The following is a 20,488-nucleotide window of genomic DNA, read 5'->3' on the forward strand; positions in this document are numbered from 1 at the left end:
TTTTTAAATTTGGACATTATATTTGCTTTTTTCCCAATTGTCTGGGACCTCCCCTGACCATAGAATATCAGGGTTGGAAGGGACCTCAGGAGGTATCTAGTCTAACCCTCTGCTCAAAGGAGGACCAACCCCAACTAAATCATCCCAGCCTGATCTTAAAAACCTCTAAGGATGGAGATTCCACCACCTCCCTAGGTAACCCATTCCAGTGCTTCACCACCCTCCTAGTTTTTCCTAATATCCAACCTAGACCTCCCGCACTGCAACTTGAGACCATTGCTACTTGTTCTGTCATCTGATACCACTGAGAACAGTCTAGATCCATCCTCTTTGCAACCCCCTTTCAGGTAGTTGAAAGCAGCTATCAAATCCCCCCTCATTCGTCTCTTCTGCAGACTAAATAAGCCCAGTTCCCTCAGCCTCTCCTCATAAATCATGTGCTCCAGCCCCCTAATCATTTTTGTTGCCCTCCGCTGGACTCTCTCCAATTTTTCCACATCCTTCTTGTAGTGTGGGGCCCAAAACTGGACACAGTACTCCAGATGAGGCTTCACCAATGCCGAATAGAGGGGAATGATCACGTCCCTCGATCGGCTGGCAATGCCCCTACTTATACAGCCCAAAATGCCGTTAGCCTTCTTGGCAACAAGGGTACACTGTTGACTCATATCCATGTCGGAGAAAAACAGAGTTCTCACTCTTTTGTTTAGGTACAGCAAGTCAGATGCTTTATTAACTCTCACAATTGTGCAGAGGGAGAGAGCTAAGCAGGTCTCTCTCAGGTAACTAATTACAGCAAGCATTTATACCTTTCATTACAGAAATAATGAGGGACAGCTGCATTTTGTTTATACATAGGCCATCTTGATATCTTATTTCCTCATTTGTTTTGACTCTAGCCAACAGAAAATATTTTCTATACCTTATCTACACAAGGTCTTCTACACCTTATCTATACAAGGTCACAACAACTTCTCACACAGTTCTTTCCCACCCGCCTCACACAATCCTCGCTTCTACAAATCTCGCGTTATTAGGGTTACAGTTAGCCTGACTCTTGCTAACGAACTGTCATGCATTGCAGTTCCTTTCTGTCAGTTCTTTCTCTGCTTCCACAACCCCCCCTTTTGTACTACTAGTACAACAAACATTCTCAAATCTCTATTTGCATCAAGTCCTGGACTTCAGATTCTACATCAGATGCTTCAATCTTAGGGGTTCTGATTGGATGTAATGACAATGCATTACTATTATTACGTCTTTTACAACAACAACAACAACATAATCCTAAAATAACTAATAGCAATACAAGCAATAACATTCCCATAGCAATACTATAATGGGGTTGTTGTACAGTCTTAGTCATAAAACACAATACATCATACTTAGTACATAAAGTAGATACTCTATAAGCAGTATGAAAGGCATACTTTTCAACTTGATATATATTTTGAAGCATGTGAATTTGCCCTTGTACTTCAGAGATTTTCTGAATCTCTGGTAACAGTGAAAACAAATTCTGAAATCTATCAGGCACTAAACTAGTCCAATTAAAGGGTATCTGGAACCTAAGGGCTACTTGGAAAACTCTATCTGCAGGCCAGTAAATAATATGATTGCCTGCAGTGGTAGTGAGATTAAAATGTATGTCTTTCAATATGGTGTCATTAACATACACACAGCTATCATTAGCTTGAAAAAGTAAGTGTCCTGTCAGGGTAGTTCCTTGTCCCCTACCCTCCTAGCAAACGTAGTCATAAACAGTGACAACTTCTCCTGGCTTCAGTTTACGTATACACTGAAGCTGTGGGGGTTCTAATGGCCAAAATGTCTATAGACTACCTAACCCCATCCAAATGTCAGGTGTAATCCTAGGAGCACTGACTAAAAATCGATTGGGCATACCAGGTGGTCTAATTTCCCAGATGTCTCGGTGAATTACCCAATTCCACATGCATCCTCCCCATGGACCCGGCAGGATACGGTATGTGGGAGCCCACACCCCCTGAACCTGTCCATATGGTTGGAAGGAGCACTGAGAATGTCCACACTTCCACCCAGAAAGTTTCCAAGTATGTCTCCATGGCCACATATCAGATGGTACTCCTGATGTGTCTGTAAGGGCAGTGGGCGAAGCCTGGTGCTCTAGATCATTCCGAATGGCCATTAGCTGGTCATTCAGGAAATCCTGAATCTCTGAGCATGCTAGATCCCACTGCAATGCCTTCCCAGCCTCAGTGATATTCAATACCATCTCTGTCAGCAACTTCTGGGTCATAGAACTAAGGGCGGAAATAACATGTAACTCACCAACTCCAGCCTGTACCTGGGTTAGTTGTGCTCCAGAAACAAGGCCAATGGCCTTCTCTAGTTGGCCCAATTTCTCATCATGTTCTTGGTTCTTAAAAATATTCCACACCTGCTGCACTATTGGCCCCATCCCACAGGGATCCGGTCAAGTCTCTCTTCTTTCTAGAAGAAATAATCCAAGCCCTCTGTTGTGCTAATCTAATGGCAGCCCCCTGTGAACAGTTTGGGTATGTAGAGGTAATCTGGAAACTGGATAAGGACAATGAAAATTTAACAGTCCCTAATGTTGTGTTAATCACAGTCCACCGATATCCTAATACATCTCTCTTTGGTGTAGTACTATACCACATCTGTTGGTCAAATACCTTTATGTACTTCCGGGAGGCATTAACATTAATGGCATAAGAGGGGGTGTATTGCAATAAGGTACAGGTCACATTATTAGTTACCGGAATAATTTCTATGCAGGTAAAATTTTTAGTGGCAGAACAAACTCTTTGGGTATTTGTTTGATTATTCACTAATTGGGTGACTAAATAACAATAAGGGCTTCTCTTATTTAACACAGTACAAATTCCAGGAACAACCATCATATCTACTTCACTATAGAACCCATCAATTGCAATTATTAATTCTTGGGGTTCGCTGGTAGTGATATCATGTACTTCTATCTCTACTGATCCATTTGTTTTCCATTCAATTGTTCGCTCATATACATTATCCTGAACTTTAAAGAATAATTTCTCTGAACAAAATTTCAGTAAATCACTAAGATGTGAAAGCCTTGGCCAATGGGTTTCATTGGAATATACAGTACTGTTTGTATCTGGATAAGTTACAGTGGTGGTGGCAGGGGTCAAGGGACTAGTGGTGGGCGTAGTCTTTGTGGTGGCAAGGCGTTTTTGATATTCATCATCTGAAAGCCAATTAGGGAGGGCAGTGCATCCTGAAGGTACCTGTCCATAAGCACAAAGCCCTGATCCTGGAAAAAATCCACCCCACCACTGGACCCCGCATTCCCAGGAACGGTCCCCACAGTTCCCTCCTTGCCAATAAACAATGCTCCGTCTCTTCCACCAGGGCCAGTTCTTAATGTCTCTTGTAGTCAGGAATCCCTGGACTTTAGTGGTTTCAGCAGAGCAAGTGTTTCTTCTTTTCTTCTTCAAAAGCAGTTGTGATTCACCATAGTGCAGGGGAGAGGTTACTAGCACTTCACCCTGTACTGGTGTGATTCTTGTAAAAGAATTCAAAGGCATTGTAGATCTGTCAGTGGACAAGGGAGAGGTTACTAGCACTTCACCTTGTCCTCCTTTCTTGCTGTCCAGGAGGCACAGCAGAGCTAGCAGGAGAAATAGGCTGATCAGCAGCTGTAGAATCTTCTCCAGGTGGAGGGGTCTTTTTGCAGTGCAAACCATGGGTCCAGGTGGGCAGTCCTTGGCACTTCACAGCAGTGTTGGTGGTTAACAGGACTTGGAAAGGGCCCTTCAAGCGTGGAGCCAGGGCAGTCTTTCGCTGATGGACCTTTATGTAGACCCAGTCTCCTGGTTCCAGTGAGTGGCAGGGCTGCACAGGATCCTTGGGTAGTGCTTCTTTCACCTGTGTATAAAAAGACTTAACACATTTCATTAGTGCCTGACAATACTTAAGCATTGTGTCATCCATTAAATGAATGTCCATCTGAGCTAGGGTCAGTGGGGGCGCAGTTGGTAGTCGCATCGGGCGCCCTGTCAAAATCCCATGAGGGCTGAGTCCAGTCTTTCGATTGTGAGTGGCTCTCATACTCATTAGTGCCAGAGGAAGGGCATCTGGCCACTTTAAGTTTGTTTCAGCACAAATCTTGGCCAGTTTATTTTTCAGAATTCCATTCTGGCGTTCCACTGCCCCGGCAGACTGCGGATGGTGGGGGCAGTGAAGGTTGTGTTGGATCTGCAAAGCTGCACATAACTCTTTTACAATCTGTCCAGTAAAATGAGTTCCACGGTTACTGTTGATACTCACAGGGATGCCAAATCGTGGTACAAAATCTTTAAGCAGAAGTTTCACAACAGTCCTGGCATCTGCTTTCCTGCAGGGAAAAGCTTCAACCCAATTTGAAAATACATCCACTAAAACCAATACATATTCATAACCACAACATTTAGACAGTTGAATAAAATCAATCTGAATATTTACAAAAGGTCCCCAAGGAGGAGGGGGAGCTGCCTGCCTAACTTTAACAGCTTTACTAATGTTATGCTGCTGACAAATCACACATTGTTGACAGTAGTGACGTGCAATGACTGGGAAACCGAACGCACACCAATCTCGGTTAACTGCAGCAACCATCCCCCCTTTGCTCACGTGTACCATTCCGTGGTATACACGAGCAAGATAGGGCATTAGCATCTTCGGTGCAACCAGGCGACCAGCTGGGGCACGCCAAAGATGGTCAGGGTGTAGAATACAGCCATTAGCACTCCAAAAACGTTTCTCAGCTGCTGGTGCCGCTTCCTGGATCTTGGCAAGATCCTCAAGGGAGGCTAGTGGAGGCTGCTCAATCAAAGCACAAGTATATTCAGCCTGAGGTGCAGAAAGGGCCGCTGCTTTGGCTGCAGAGTCTGCCAAAGCATTTCCATGGGTAACTTCATCATGAGGGGTCTGGTGAGCTGTACATTTCACGACAGCTATAGCTTTGGGCAATAAAAGGGCATCCAGAAGAGCAGATACATACAGACTATTCTTAATAGGAGAACCAGTGGATGTAAGGAAACCTCTATACTTCCAGAGCAAACCATAATCATGTACCACTCCAAAAGCATAACGAGAGTCTGTATAAATTGTAACTGCTTGATCCTGAGCTAGAATGCAGGCTCGAGTTAAAGCCACAAGTTCGGCCACTTGAGAAGAAAACACAGAAGGAAGAAAAGCACTTTCAATAACAGCATGGGCAGAGCACACAGCATAACCAGCAACCAATTTACCCTTAGAATCTCGTAAGCACGAACCATCCACAAAGTAAATAAGATCAGGATTTTGCAAAGGCACATCTAGCAAATCATCTCTTGGACGGGAGAGAACTGATGTCACAGATACACAGTCATGTGGTTCTCCGTCCTCTGGCCCAGGCAACAAGAAGGCAGGATTTAGAACAGGGCAACGAGCCAAAGCAATATGAGATGAAGACAACAAGACAAGCTCATATTTTGTGAAATGAGAAGTGGATAAATGCTGTGTCTTAGATTTTAACAAGAGTGCGGCCACAGCATGAGGAACAGCAACAATCAAAGGAGATCCTAAGACAATAGATTCAGATACTTGAACAGCAAGGGCCGCTGCAGCTACAGCACACAGGCAAGGGGGAAATCCAGCTGCCACAGCGTCTAGGGCAGTACTGTAATAAGCAATGGGACGGTGTTTGTCTCCGTGCTTTTGCGTTAGTACAGCCAAAGCAAACCCATTACGCTCATGACAGAAAGAGTAAATGGTTTAGCATAATCAGGAAGTCCCAGGGCTGGTGCACTGGACAGGCTTTGCTTGATAGCAACAAAAGCTCGTTCAGCCTCTGGAGACCAGGGAAGAGGCTCAGGAGTACCTGACTTAGTCAGATCCTGTAAGGGTTTAATCATTGTTGCATAGCCTAAAATCCACTGTCTACAGTACCCAGTCATGCCAAGAAAAGTACCCATTTGAGAAATAGTAGCAGGCCTAGGCATATTTAGAATAGCTGAAATCCGAGAATCTGATAAATGACGAGTACCAGGGGAAATATCATGACCAAGGTAATGAACCCTGGGCTGACACAGCTGTAGTTTTTCCTGGGATGCCTTGTGACCCTTAGCAGTTAAATCAGTCAAAAGAACCAAAGTATCAGCTTTACAAGATTCAAAAGAAAGAGATGCCAGCAAAAGATCATCCACATATTGTATGAGCACTGATTGGTCGTCCAGATCCTTTTTTTAAGATCTGGGAAAACAGGGATGGGGACTCAGTATACCCTTGGAGTAAACGGGTCCAGGTGTACTGGCGTCCTTTGTAGGTGAAGGCAAACAAATATTGGCTGTCAAGGTGAATGGGGATAGAAAAGAAAGATGAACAAAGGTCCACAACAGTAAAGTGAGTGGCTGCAGGGGGAATACAAGAAAGAATTGTAGCTGGATTTGGAACCACAGGGAAAGAGGGCAAAACAACAGCATTAACCGCGCAGATCTTGAACAAAACAATGGGTATTCTTTCCTGGCTTCTTAACAGGAAAGATAGGAGTATTACAAGAACTGGTAGTGGCAACAATAATACCCTGCTGTAATAAAGACTCCATTACTGGAGCTATTCCTTCCTCTGCTTCAGGATGCAGTGGGTATTGTGGAACCCTTGGCAAAGCTTTAAAAGGATCAACAAAAATTTTAACTGGTTCGGCTGTCCGAATCTGTCCCACTTCATTTGCATGCCAAGACCAGAGATGCGGGGGCACTTGTGATAACAAATGCACAAGGTCAGGGCTGAGAGCTGCTGGTGATTTAGCTGGCTCTTCTATGTGGAGTGTAGCCAACACTAGATTGGTATTCTCATCGGGAACTTGTAAGAATACGCTATCTGGTGTGCAACAGATAGTACAGCCTAATTTACACAAAAGATCCCTTCCCAGCAAATTCACAGGAGAGGAGAGGCTGAGCAAATTCACAGGAGAGGAGAGGCTGAGCAAAAACATGTGTTCGTTAGCAAGGGGCCCCAGTGAAACAGAAAGGGGTTTTGTGACAGGATGCGAAACAGGTTGATTTGAAATGCCAATGGCATTAACAGACAAAGTTGACAAAGGAACAGAAGGAAACTTTAAGGATCTTAAAGCAGATCTACTAGCTCCAGTATCCACAAGACAAGTAACAGATTGTCCTGCAATTTCACAATTTACATATGGGCCTTCTTGGTTAATAGGAATTAAAGGATTCATGATGCAGTTACATTTCCTCAGGCTTTCCTAGTAAGAGTTATTTTGTGGGGGAAAAGCAGGCGCTTCAGGATTTGGGGAAGGAGGTGGAGGGTTCTGAGATGGTCGGTTTGGGCATTCATTTCTCCAGTGTCCCTCCTGGTCACAAAAGTAGCATGCAGTGTTCCCTGTCGGGGCAGGATATGAGGGACTTCTCCCTCTTCCTCGACCTCGTCCTCGTCCTCCCCTCATTCCCTCACGACCCTTATTTTGATAAGCTTGTAACTGCAAGGCCAAGAGTTTTGTTTCAGTACTCTCCTTCTTCTGCTCTATGCAAGCTGCATAATGATTGGCAACTGTCACCAATTCAGAAAGGGGTTTGGTTTGCCAGCCAATGCAGATAGTCCTTAACTGCTGCTGAACCTTTGGTAAGAGTCCCTGAACGAAAGCAGCCCCTACTGCCTGGCATTTTCAGCTGGCTGAGCGATTCTCAAATGTTGTTCAAAGACCTTAGTCAATCTGTCTAGATAATCAGCAGGGGACTCTCCTTTGTTCTGTTTACAGTTGGTAATCTTTGTCCAATCCATTTTCTTAGGGCAAACCTCCGTAATGGAGTTTAAGAGACGGTCCCTAGCCTCTCTCAACTTACGCTCAATTCCAGGGTCGGCACCAGGCCAATCAGCCTGTCTGGAAAGCCGTTGTTGAACTTAGGGTGGCATAACTACCAGCAAGAGTTGGTTATTATCTGCCCAAGATGGATTATAACACTGGGTCACTCTCCGGTGCTCTTCTATAAATTTTTCTGGCTCCTCCCTGACATTAGGAAATTCCTTTACCAAGTTTCTAAGATCCCCTGGTGTTCAAGGGGCATGCACTATAACCAATTCCCCTGCAGCACTAGGCAATTCTCTCAAAGGAGCCTGGATTGTTGGTACCTGGCTTCTAGTAAAATAACGGACACCTGCATCAGAAGGACCGGGGTCAGGCGAGCTCCTGGAAGGCTCAGAATCACCCCTTAGTGGTGAAGGGGAGGATTCTCTCTCAGGAGAAGAAAGAACAATTTGTGCAGTAGATACACGCTGCGGTGAAACTGACACTACCGGGTGAAGCTCATTAGCAGGCATAGCCTGCAGAGGGGGAGGCGGGGGAGGCAAAGGCTGCGGCAGTGGGATATTGCTGAAAAAAATCCACAATGTCCTCAGCAGCTTCCTCTCCGCTCATATTCTAGGGGGGGCCGCCACCACTACCCCACCTGTGATCGTGGATTCCGGGTCGGGGATAGTCTCATCAGCTACACCTGAGGATTCTGCCGATGGGGGAGAGGAGGAGGAGGAGGAGGATGAGCTTGCAGAGAGCACACAGCACTCCGTTCTCCCCAACAGCCAGGATCTTTTTCTCATCCTGACTGAAGTACCCTTCCAACCCTCCCAAGCCAGTATCCAAGACCCTGACCCCATGGAAGGGACCTCAGGTGAGTTTACCTTTTAAAATATAAAACTTGTTTTAAAAGCAAACGGTTTTTAATGATTACTTTGCCCTGAGGACTTGGGATGCATTCGCGGTCAGTTCAGCTACTGGAAAAGTCTGTTAACGTGTCTGGGGATGGAGCGGAAATCCTCCAGGGACATCTCCATGAAGCTCTCCTGGAGGTACTCCAAAAGCCTTGCCACAAGGTTTCTGGGCAGTGCATCCTTATTCCGTCCTCCATGGTAGGACACTTGACCACGCCATGCTTGCAGCAAGTAATCTGGTATCCTTGCCTGACAAAGCCTGGCAGCGTATGGTCCCGGTGTTTGCTGGCATTCAAGCAACATCCGTTCTTTATCTTGTTGTGTAATCCTCAGGAGAGTGATATCACTCATGGTAACCTGGTTGAAATACGGGAACTTAATTAAGGGGACAGAAGTGGCCGTTCCTACTGGGCTGTTTGCCTGTGGCTGAAAATAAATCCTTCCCTGCAGTTAGCCAAGCGCAGATGGGAAATTGGCCCTGAGCTTTTCGCGTTTGGCTAGCAGGGATCTTCCCTGTTACCAGCCACGCGGTGGGGGGAGGGGTACCGTGATCATCCCAGAGAATTCATGGCGGGGGGGTGGGGTGGTTAGTTTGTTTTCTGCTGCTGCTGAATGTTAACAGAAAAACCGCAGCACTCTACGGGCTTTGCTTGGTATGTGGGAAAGGAGGGCGCAGAAGCCGTAAGACAATGGCTTACCATGGCCGCATGCAAGCCGAATTCTGTTGCCCGGACCTGTGATCTCTAGCAGCAAAGCCACAGGCACAGGCACTCAGTATTAAGAGGCAAAATGCGACCTTGCACAGAAATCACATGTGCTATGTAATGTGAATAGTGTTGGTCACCGTGAAAGAGTATAAGCATTGTTCTGCAAAATGTATCTTTTTAAACAATTCTCTCTTCTTTCCCCTCCCTACAGCAGCTGCAAATTCCTCAAGCCTCCCTCCTCCATCCCGAAGGCTATCACAGATAAGGCGTCGTAAGAAGAAGACGCGAGACGAGATGTTTTCAGAAATTATGGAATCCAGACGCAGTGACAGAGCTCATCTGAATGAGTGGAAGGAAACGGTTGCAAAGTATAGGAAAGAAGCCAGTGAACGTGAGGACATGAGGGACCAACGTGAGGACAGGAGGGACCAACGTGAGGAGAGGAGAGACGCTCGAGATGAGAGGTGGCGGCAGGAAGATCAGAGGAGGCAGGATGCAACGCTGGGGCTGCTGCGTGAGCAAACAGACATGCTTCGGCGTCTGGTGGAGCTTCAGGAACGGCTGCAGGAAAACAGACTGCCGCTACAGCCCCCCTTCCCTCTCCCCATGTTCCGTATCCTCCTCACCCAGACATGTAAGAACGCGGGGGGGAGGCTCCGTACACCTTCCCATTCCACCCCAGTGGACAGCCCAAGCAAAAGGCTGTCATTTTTTTAACCTTTTTTTAGTGGCCTTTTCCTTCCCACCGATCCTCCTCCCAAATCCCACCCGGGTTCCCTCCCTCTTTTTCTAATCTATTAATAAAGAATAAATGATTTTTAAATGATAGTGACTTTATTTGGTTTGAAAGCAAGCTGGGGGAAGGGGGAGGGTGGGTTCCTTACAGAAAATGAGTCAATAAAGGGGGCAGGTATTCATGAAGGAGAAACAAACAGATATTTCACACTGTAGCCTGGCCAGTCATGAAACTGGTTTTCAAAGCTTCTCTGATGCTCAGCGCTTCCTGGTGTGCTCTTCTAATCGCCCTGGTGTCTGGCTGCGCGTAATCAGCAGCCAGGCGATTTGCCTCAGCCTCCCACCTCGCCATAAAGGTCTCCCCCTTACTTTCACAGAGATTGTGGAGCACGCAGCAAGCAGAAATAACAATGGGGAGATTTCTTTGGCTGAGGTCAGAGCGAGTCAATAATGAACGCCAGTGACCTTTTAAACGGCCAAATGCACATTCTACCACCATTCTGCACTTGCTCAGCCTGTAGTTGAACAGCTCCTGACTCCTGTCCAGGCTGCCTGTGTATGGCTTCATGAGCCATGGCATTAAGGGGTAGGCTGGGTCCCCAAGAATAACTATTGGCATTTCAACATCCCAATGGTTATTTTCTGGTCCGGAAAGTAAGTCCCTTGCTGCAGCCCTTTAAACAGAGTAGTGTTCCTGAAGATGCGAGCGTCATGAACCCTTCCCGCCCAGCCCGCGTTGATGTTGGTGAAACGTCCCTTGTGATCCACAAGTGCTTGCAGCACCATGGAAAAGTACCCCTTGCGGTTTATGTACTCGGTGGCTTGGTGCTCCGGTGCCAAGATAGGGATATGGGTTCCATCTATCGCCCCACCACAGTTAGGGAATCCCATTGCAGCAAAGCCATCCACTATGGCCTGCACATTTCCCAGAGTCACTAACTTTCGTAGCAGCACCTGAGTGATTGCTTTGGCTACTTGCATCACAGCAGCCCCCACCGTAGATTTGCCCACTCCAAATTGATTCCCGACTGACCGGTAGCTGTCTGGCGTTGCAAGCTTCCACAGGGCTATCGCCACACGCTTCTCAACTGTGAGGGCTGCTCTCATCTTGGTATTCTGGCGTTTCAGGGCAGGGGACAGCAAGTCAAAAAGTTCCATGAAAGTGCCCTTACGCATGCGAAAGTTCCGCAGCCACTGGGAATCGTCCCAGACCTGCAACACTATGCGGTCTCACCAGTCTGTGCTTGTTTCCCTTGCCCAGAATCGGCGTTCCATGGCTAGAACCTGCCCCATTAACAACATGATCTCCAAAGCACCGGGGCCCATGGTTTCACAGAATTCTGTGTCCATGTCCATGTCCTCATCATGCTTGTCGCTGCGCTGCCGCCGCTGCTGCCTCCTCGCCTCGTTTTTCTGGTCCTGGCTCAGCATAAACTCCACGAGAACGCGCGAGGTGTTTACAATGTTCATGACTGCTGTCTTGAGCTGAGCGGGCTCCATGCTTGCCGTGGTATGGAGTCTGCAGTGTTCACCCAGGAAAAAAGGCGCGAAATGGTTGTCTGCCGTCCGTTGCTTTCATGCAGGGAGGGAGGGAGGGAGTGAGGGAGGTGAGGCTGTACCCAGAACCACCTGCGACGATGTTTTTTGTCCCATCAGGCACTGGGATCTCAACCCAGAATTCCAATGGGCGCGGGAGACTGCGGGAACTATGGGATAGCTATGGGATAGCTACCCAGAGTGCAACGCTGCAGAAATCGACGCTAGCCCCGGTACTTGGACGCACACCACCGAATTAATGTGCTTAGTGTGGCCGCATACATTTCGACTTTATACAATCTGTTTCTCAAATTCGAATTATATAAATTCGGATTAATCCCGTAGTGTAGACATACCCTCACTCTCATTACTTCCAGTGAGATGATCAGATCAGTCAGTGGCTCACACGGAGAGGAAAGGGAGAAGGAAGATGGGTTCACGCACTCCTAGACCCAGGCAGGCCCCTCGCGGTCGATGCCAGGCAGAGACAGCCAACCTTGGGTCGGATCTTTTACCGATCCACTAGGTGGAGTCATCGGGCTTGCTTTAGAGTATTTCTGGTCACAAGCCTACGACTTCGCAGAATACTCTGGGCGTTTTCCAGCGACTCGCATTCACACTGGTATACCCACACACACACCAAGGCCTCTATTTCTAAATACCATGATGCATCTGTACCTTATGTCCGGACTCAATACAACTTTCCCTTATATGAGGCGGTAACAACCCCTCAGCACAGGTGCATTAACCTAATGAATTTCCCTTATACATTAACCTTATTGGGGTGGCCAAACTATAGTCCTCAGTACCACTTCAAACTAACCTTATTGGGTGGCAAAACAGTGCCCCAGCACTGCTCTGCATCTGATCTTGCTGCACAGTCAACAAGTTCGGATCGCGTAAGCCCAACAGGGACAGATGGCTCCACGGACAGTCCTCCTCCGACACCCCAATAGTGATTTCAAAAGTTCTCTTACCTCTATTGTGGAGACATGGGGTTTGAAGGGGAATGATCCGCAGCAGCTGCTGATGTCTCCGCAGGCGTTGCCATCCAGGACAAGCCCCCAAATTGTTGGAGAAAAATAGAGATCTCACTCTCTGGTTGGGTGCAGCAAAGTCAGATACTTTATTATCTCTAGCAATTGCGTGGAGGGAGAGAGCTAAAAAACAGGTCTCTCTACAGGTAAACAGTTACAGCAAGCATTTATACCTTTTGTTCCATACAATGATGAGCAACAGCTGCATTTTCTTTATACATAGGTCATCCTGATATGTTATTTTTCTCACTTCTATTTAGACTATAGTCTACATTCCATATTTTATCTAACACAAGGTTGCAATAACTTCTCACGCAGTTCTTTCCCACTCGCCTCACACAATTCTCACTTCTACAAGTCTCACGTTATTAGGGTTACAGCTAGCCGGACTCTTCCTCACAGAGGGGACTGTTTGCATGAAATCCCCTTCAAATCCCTGTCAGTTCTTGCTCTACTTCCACACCCACAAGGCAACAGTTTGTGAGTCACAGAAAAGGAATGTCCTCTGAAGACTCTCTCGTGCTCTTTCTTTGCCTCATGAAACTTTGGATCCCAACAGTGAAGGATGATTAGGCTCAATCTAACCCAGGTATTCTTTGGGACTGTAATCAATGAACTGAACTGGGCAGTGGAGTTGACAAACAATTTTCCTCGTGTCAGTCATCACCCTAGCTTCCTCTGTAGCATTTCAAATGTACAGCAGCTCTGAGAAAAGAATAACAGCTCTCGGTGACCAATTTATCACGGAAAGCTTGCATCCTTTACATGCTTTCACAGCGAAAAGAGCACATGTGTCATGATTTCATAGGGCAGAGTTTTAGGTCTATTTGGATTCAGGGAACTGTGCTATGGGGTGCCTTCCCTGTGCGCAATTGACATGTGGCTCACTGTAGAGGTACATCGTGACCGTTCTCAGGGTTCTGAGGAGGGAGGGTCTCCTTGTTACGTCCTTCCACTTTGTCAGCTGGATGTTAGCGACCAAACTCACCCAGACGGTCAGCCGTTCAAGCACCCTCCTCTGGGCTACATAAGCCCTGCCAGTTGACACAGCGTCGCTCCTGAGTTTCTTCAAATTCTCAGAGAAATCCAGATCCTCTGTACCCAAAGCAACAGTCTAGCCCCAGGTTACCAATTTTACTCTAGACCACTGCTCCTGTATCACACACAGCACTTGAGTACAGTTAGCAAACAAAAGGACATTTTTTAAGAAGGGATAGAAATATAAACAGAAACAAATGTGACTGATGGAAACAAACGGTGACAACCCCCCCTCCATATATGACCTACACATTAATAGTTTCCTTTCCTATCTAAGTAGATTCTAACCACATACTTCAGTCATAGACTCATAGAATATCAGGGTTGGAAGGGACCTCAGGAGGTCATTTAGTCCAATCCCCTACTCAAAGCAGGACCAACCCCCACCTATATTGTCCCAGCCAGGGCTTTGTCAAGGTGAACCTTAAACACCTCTAAGGATGGAGATTCCACCTCCTCCCTAGGTAACCACCCTCCCACTAAAATTGTTTTTATTCGTCTTCAACCTAGCCCTGCCCCACTTGAACTAGAGACTATAGCTCCTTGTTCTGTCATCTGCGGCCCCTGAGAACAGCCGAGCTCCATCCTCTTTGGAATCCCTGCCCCCCACCCCTTTCAGGTAGTTGAAGGCTGCTATCAAATGCCCATCCCTCTTCTCTTCTGCAGACTAAACAAGACCAGTTCCCTCAGCCTCTCCTCGTAGGTTATGTGCCCCAGCCCCCTGATCATTTTTGTTGCCCTCCGCTGGACTCAATCCAATTTGAGATCTTTCAGAGTAGGAGAAGGTAGAGAAGAGATGTAAATGCATAAAACACAAGAGAAAACCAACATCTGGTGTACACCAAAGTCATTTATCAATCTAACTACATCGCTCAGGGGTGTGACATATACCTAGCTCCTTGTGAAGACAATGCTACGTCGTAGCTATCGCCCCTTGGGGATTATCCAAGAAGTTACTGGAATGTATTGGAGACCATTTTTTATTTCAGAAGGTGGGGAAAGCTACTAGGCTAAGCTAGAGGCTGTTCTCTATTTTGACAAATAGGGAGAACTGGTTGAGAATTTGAAAGTGGAAGGCAGCTTTCTTGGAAGTGATCATGAAATGATAGAGTTCATGATTCTAAGGAATGGTAGGAGGGAGAACAGCAAAATAAAGACAGTGGATTTCAAGAAGGCAGACTTTAGCAAACTCAGGGAGTTGGTAGGTAAGATTCCATCGGAAGTAATTGTAAGGGGAAAAACAATTGAAGACAATTGGCAGGTTTTCAAAGAGACATTATTAAGGGCGCAAGAGCAAACTAGCCCACTGCGTAGGAAAGATAGGAAGTATGGCAAGAGACCACCCTGGCTTTATCAGGAGATCTTCAATTATCTAAAAATTAAAGAAGAGTCCTACAAAAAGTGGGAACTAGGTCAAATTACAAAGAATGAATATAAACAAATAACACAAGTATGTAGGGATAAAATTAGATAGGCCAAGGCACAAAACGAGATCAAACTAGCTAGAGACATAAAGGATAACAAGAAAATATTCTACAAATACATTAGAAGCAAGAGAAAGACCAAGGACAGGGTAGGCACATTATTCAATGAGGGGGGAAAAACAATAATAGAAAATGTAGAAATGGCAGAGGTTCTTAATGACTTGTTTCAGTTTTCACCAAGAAGATTGGTGGTGATTGGATGTCTAACATAGTGAATGCCAGTGAAAATGAGGGAGGATCAGAGGCAAAAATAGGAAAAGAACAAGTTAAAAATTACTTAGACAAATTAAATGTCTTCAAGTCACCAGGGCCTGATGAAATGCATCCTAGAATACTCAAGGAGCTGACTGAGGAGATATCTAAACCATTAGCGATTATCTTTGAAAAGTCATGGAAGATGGGAGAGATTCCAGAAGACTGGAAAAGGGCAATTATAGTGCCACTCTATAAAAAGGGAAATAAGGACAACCCAGGGAATTACAGACCAGTCAGCTTAACTTGTGACTCGGAAAGACAATGGAGCAAATAATTAAGCAATCAGTTTGAAAACATCTAGAAGAAAATAAGGTGATAAGTAACAGTCAGCATGGATTTGTCAAGAACAAATCGTGTCAAACCAACCTGATAGCTTTCTTTGACAGGGTAACAAGTCTTATGGATAGAGGGGAAGTGGTAGATGTGGTATATCTCTTCTCATAAACAAACTAGGGAAATGCAACCCGGATGGAGCTACAATAAGGTGAGTGCAAAACTGGTTGGAAAACCGTTCCCAGAGAGTAGTTATCAGTGGTTCACAGTCATGCTGGAAGGGCATAACAAGTGGGGTCCTGCAGGGATCAGTTCTGGGTCTGGTTCTTCATCAATGATTTAGATAATGGCATAGAGAGTACACTTATAAAGTTTGCAGATGATACCAAGCTGGGAGAGGTTGCAAGTGCTTTGGAGGATAGGATTAAAATTCAAAATGATCTGGACAAACTGGAGAAATGATCTGAAGTAAACAGGATGAAATTCAATAAGGACAAATGCAAAGTACTCCTCTTTGGAAGGAACAATCAAAATGGGAAATTACTGCCTAGGAAGGAGTACTGTGGAAAGGGATCTGGGTGTCATAGTGGACCACAACCTAACATGAGTCAACAGTGTTGCAAAAAATTGAACATAATACTGGAATATACTAGCAGGAGTGTTTTAAGTAAGACACGAGAAGTAATTCTTCTGCTCTGCTTAGGCCTAATGTGTCCAGTTCTGGGCGCCACATTTCAGGAAAGATGTGGACAAATTGGAGAAGGTCCAGAGAAGAGCAACAAAAATGATGAAAGGTCTAGAAAACATGATCTGTGAGGGAAGATTGAAACATGATAACGGTTTTCAAGTACATAAAAGGTTGTTATAAGGAGGGGGAAAAATGTTCTTCTTAACTTCTGAGGATAGGACAAGAAGCATTGCAGCAAGGGCAGTTTAGGTTGGACATTAGGAAAAACTTGCTAACTGTTAAGCACTGGAATAAATTGCCTAGGGAGGTTGTGGAATCTCCATCATTGGGGATTTTTAAGAGCAGGTTGGACAAACACCTGTCAGGGATGATCTAGATAATACTTAGTCCTGCCATGAGTGCAGGGGACAACACAAGAGTGCAGGGGACAAACTGCTATCTGTAGGCATTTGTTACATCAGATAGCAGTTTTTTACAACAGCAGTTTTTTACAATCCATTACATCCATGACTTAGAACAACGCTTCCTTAGCTCTCGTCCCCTAACGCCCCTACTCTACATGCGCTACATTGATGACATCTTCATCATCTGGACCCATGGAAAAGAAGCCTTTGAGGAATTCCACCATGATTTCAATAATTTCCATCCCACCATCAACCTCAGCCTAGATCAATCCACACAAGCGGTCCATTTCCTGGACACTACTGTGCTAATAAGCGATGGTCACATAAATACCACCCTATAACAGAAACTTACTGACCGCTATACTTACCTACATGCCTCCAGCTTCCATCCAGGACATACCACACGATCCATTGTCTACAGCCAAGCTCTAAGATACAACCGCATTTGCTCCAATCCCTCAGACAGAGGCAAGCACCTACAAGATCTCTATCAAGCATTCTTAAAACTAGAATACCCACCTGCTGAAGTGAAAAAACAGATTGACAGAGCCAGATGAGTACCCAGAAGTCACCTCCTACAAGACAGGCCCAACAAAGAAAATAACAGAACCCCACTAGCTGTCACCTTCAGCCTTCAACTAAAACCTCTCCAGCGCATCATCAAAGATCTACAACCTATCCTGAAAGATGATCCCTCACTCTCACAGATCTTGGGAGACAGACCTGTCCTCGCTTACAGACAACCCCCCAACCTGAAGCAAATACTCACCAGCAACCACACATCACTGAACAAAAAACACTGACCCAGGAACCTATCCTTGCAACAAAGCCCGATGCCAACTCTGTCCACATATCTATTCAAGTGACATCATCATAGGACCTAATCACATCAGCCATGCCATCAGGGGCTCATTCACCTGCACATCTACCAATGTGATATATTCCATCAAGTGCCAGCAATGCCCCTCTGCCATGTACATTGGCCAAACTGGACAGTCTCTATGCAAAAGAATAAATGGATACAAATCTGATCATAACATTCAAAAACCAGCAGGAGAACACTTTAACCTGTCTGGTCACTCAATAACAGACCTGAGGGTGGCAATTTTGCAACAGAAAAGCTTCAAAAATAGACTCCAACGAGAAACTGCTGAACTCGAATTGATATGTAAACTAGATACAATCAACTTAGGCTTGAATAGAGACTGGGAATGGCTGAGCCATTACAAACATTGAATCCATCTCCCCATGTAAGTATTCTCACACTTCTTATCAAACTGTCTGTACTGGGCTATCTTGATTATCACTTCAAAAATTTTTTTCCTCTTACTTAATTGGCTTCTCAGAGTTGGGAAGACAATTCCCACCTTTTCATGCTCTCTGTATCTATATATATATACACACACACATACAGATCTCCTCAATATATGTTCCATTCTATGCATCCGAAGAAGTGGGCTGTAGCCCACGAAAGCTTATGCTCAAATAAATTTGTTAGTCTCTAAGGTGCCACAAGTACTCCTGTTCTTTTTGTGGATACAGACTAACAGGGCTGCTATTCTGAAACCTGTCTTTATATCTCAGTACCTGCTACAGGTAGCAAATTCCTACAGGGAGTAGTTTCCTACACTACAGGCCAGACATAACCATCTACCCACCCATGTGGTCAGCCAATGCAGATGGTTCACCCTATTTGGGGTCACTTTTATCCTCTCTTGCCCCCCCCCCCCGGGCTTTCCCCTCTCCCACTCTCAGGCAGTGCCTGTGCCCCATTCTTACCCTGGCTCCTACCCCCTGCCCCTGATTTCCCCCTGGCCCCTCTCCTGCCCCTGCCCCCACCTGTTTGACCGTCCTGAGCATCCAGTTTGCCCCTGCACAGACTCTGCCCATCCCCCCTCCAGGTTTGCCCCCTAGGGCCCCAGGCCAGCAAGACACGTGCCTAGCCCCGGGCAGGGGCCTCAGCAGATGTGACCGAGCAGCTGGAGGAGCCAGCCCAGCCCAGCGTGTCGGGCGCCTGCAGCAGCGCTAGGACCGGCAGGCCCCAGCCGAGGAGCGGAGCTGGGATGAGGGGACCGCGTGTGCAGAAGCACTTTCCTGCCCGGCCCCAGCCCTGGCCCCGAGGTCTCCCCCTGCCGTGCCCGGCTCGGGAGCTGATGCGGGCGGAGCCCGGGCTGCGCTGGTCCCGGGCAGAGAGAGCCCCGGTGCGGGGAGCGCTGCAGGCAACCGGGGGGTGGGGGCTGGTGCTGCGGGACACAGGAAGGGGCTGGAGCAGCGGAGCGGGCGGTGCTGGGAGGAGGGAGCGGGCGGGCAGCGCTGGGGAGAACAAAGGGCCGAGCAGGTCCCAGGCAGCCCCGGGCCGGGGGCTGGGACATTGCAGGGCGCTGCTGCCTCCCTCCGCTGGGAGCCAGGGCTGAGCAGCGGCTGCTCCCACGGGGCTGTGCCCCCGGGAGACCTTCGGTGCAGCTGCTTCTGCGCCCGGTCAGAGGGGGCTTCCTCTGCGGGGCTGGGACTAGCCCCCGGGCCCGGCTCTGCCGGCATCAACTCCGGGCCGGAGACCCAGGTAACTGAGGGGCCGGGGACAGGGCTGGGCCGGGCAGGAAAGTAACTGCACCACGTCCCCAGGAGCCCAGGATCTGCTCCCGCGCTGTGACTGCGCCGGCCGGGGGCTGTGTTGGGAAAAGGCGGGGGGGGGGGTTGCTCTGGGGGTCGGGGGAGGAATTGTCAGGTGTGTGTGTGGGGGGGTGACAATATGGCGGGGACGAAGGGAAAAGGAGGGTGGGGAGCAGAGACACCATGTGACGTGTGATAGATTTACCTATCTCTGTGCAGCCAGGACATTACAGGGAGAGGCGAATAGCAGGTGCCCATACGGGGGAATGAAATCCCCTCTGTTTTTACCTCTTCTCTCTCCCAGACTGATAAAATCCTCCCGGCTCTGCCCCACTGCTACAGAATTAGCAAATACGGATGTAAAACCTCTGTCGCTTTCCCTTCTTCTCTCTCCCATGATTGAGTTCCTCTGTTCTCTGCCACAGCTTTTGCCCCATTCTCTCCCCAGTGCAGAATTTACAATCTCCTCAGATTTGGGGGGTTTCCCACTCATTTTATCTGCAGTGACTTGTCCTTGTTTAGGGGGGAAATTGTTGCCACGAGTCATTTGCCAAGTAGGAATGGGGTGGTGGGTGCAGTTTGGGCGAGCCATGAGGCACAGCTGCCTCTGGGGTGGGAGCCAGCAGCAGGGCAGGGAGGGGAGGCTGCCCAGCCCAGCTGCTTCCCATTCTCCCCCACCCCAGGCCCCTTCAGCCACTAAAAGCTGCTAGTCCCATTGCCAGACCTCACTGCCCATCCCCCATGGCCTTCTGGCTCCTCCACCCTCCCTGCTCCTGTTAAAGTAGCATTGTCCAGGGCTCCCTGCTGCCCCTGTGAACGTCAGGCAAGGGGGATTCATCACTTTGTGCTGTTTGTTGTACATTGCTGTATAATCCCCTAATGGGGCACTCACCTCTCGAGGATCTCGGAGCAGCAGGGTGCAGCATCCCAGACCTTCTGTTCTCCTGGTGTCCTCTGCAGGCCACCGGCCAGCTTGGTGGGAATTCCGTCGTCGGGCCTC

At 47.3% G+C, this 20,488-nt stretch overlaps 1 protein-coding gene and 2 long non-coding RNA genes across 13 annotated transcripts in view; 2 read left to right on the forward strand and 1 right to left on the reverse strand.

Moving 5' to 3' along the window:
* LOC135974179 (uncharacterized) overlaps positions 1-20,488 on the forward strand; it is a 217,352-nt gene that overhangs the window by 66,775 nt on the left and 130,089 nt on the right. The window lies entirely within an intron of this gene.
* LOC135974180 (uncharacterized) lies at positions 701-6,472 on the reverse strand. Its single transcript, XR_010591396.1, has 2 exons — positions 5,637-6,472; positions 701-5,603 (listed from the first exon to the last, which is right to left on the reverse strand). It is a non-coding gene; the product is annotated as an uncharacterized LOC135974180 (long non-coding RNA).
* LOC101941096 (zinc finger protein 436-like) overlaps positions 19,139-20,488 on the forward strand; it is a 77,719-nt gene continuing 76,369 nt past the window's right edge. For 4 of the 11 annotated variants that reach the window (XR_010591384.1, XM_065561109.1, XM_042847104.2 and 1 more), the window contains exon 1: positions 19,165-19,438. The gene's annotated coding sequence lies outside the window, so the exon portion shown is untranslated. Of the gene's footprint in view, positions 19,439-20,488 lie in introns of all 11 variants that reach the window. The other 7 variants (XM_065561110.1, XM_008177470.4, XR_010591386.1 and 4 more) reach the window with 6 other exon arrangements.

This window comes from Chrysemys picta, chromosome 11, assembly GCF_011386835.1.
Source record: "Chrysemys picta bellii isolate R12L10 chromosome 11, ASM1138683v2, whole genome shotgun sequence".
NCBI classification, from domain to species: domain Eukaryota; kingdom Metazoa; phylum Chordata; order Testudines; family Emydidae; genus Chrysemys; species Chrysemys picta.